The sequence below is a fragment of the Sinocyclocheilus grahami genome, unplaced genomic scaffold, assembly GCF_001515645.1.
Source record: "Sinocyclocheilus grahami isolate Dianchi unplaced genomic scaffold, SAMN03320097.WGS_v1.1 scaffold464.1, whole genome shotgun sequence".
Classification (NCBI taxonomy): domain Eukaryota; kingdom Metazoa; phylum Chordata; class Actinopteri; order Cypriniformes; family Cyprinidae; genus Sinocyclocheilus; species Sinocyclocheilus grahami.
Window position 1 is genome coordinate 1,676,060 of NW_015505643.1, and position 1,108 is coordinate 1,677,167.

The window sequence follows — 1,108 nt, forward strand, 5'->3', positions numbered from 1 at the left end:
GTTCCCAAGTTTGGCATACCTGTATAATGCTTTACTTTAAGATCATTGAAAAACTATCAGACATCCAGAGTTTATGCCACAGCAGTCAGTTTTCTTCAGCGCACACACAAGTGAGTTACATTCAGTTAGTGATACTGAGTGGTGTGGTGTGAAGCAGACCATCTCCTCCAGCCTGGTGGCTCATCGTCTCAGCTGGCTGCAACTGCTCCCACTTACTGTTTAGTCACACCTAGCCCAACTATATGAAATGAAAATGTACAAAAATGTAGTCAGTACTTTTTAAAATTGTAAGAAATAAAAATGAGAAACATTAGAAATGTATTTTAGTGAAGTATTCAGTTTAAATTACACTTAAGTTAAGTACAAACCCCCAAAAACAATATTTAACTATTTTTTTATACTTAATGTTAGTGAAATAAAATAAAATAACTCTTTACACCTATGCATAAAACGATTGCAAGACATTTTTATGGTACATGACCCGTTTCTGCTCACCTGCTCCCTGGTTGTCTGTTTAATAGCATTGACCCTAAATAACATGTGAATATAAATGTTGGCTACTTCAGAAAACAGAAAATAAGCACATCGAAAAAAATCTCTTACTTACCGTTATGAAAATGTCGAGGGTAAACGAACATAACCGGAGATATGTTGGCAAATATGATGATTGTGCTCATCACCGCTGCAACCCAGGCCATCTTACGCAGCGACGCCTCTTGTTGTTTAGCATTTTTTTTCAAGTGTGAGACCTAACATATCTTTCTTCGTGGTGAGTTTTTGACCTTTTCTATCATGTAATTCACTATTGCAAACTTTAACACAACAAGAACGTACCATTTTAAATCAAATGAAAAAGACAATGCTCCAACTACAGAACACCTCGGCTTTGATACCTTACAAATGGCGGCGATACCCAAAATGCACTTCGATTCTCGTGAGTGTGACGTCACCTGACAAAGACCGATTGTGAGATCACGTGATGGTTCACTTGTCCGAACGAACCGATTCGGTAAGAATCGGATTGGCCAACACTAGGGATGGGCGATACCCCTTATTTTGTTTTCGATACGATACCGATATTTTTCAAGGCAGTATCGTCGATATCGAT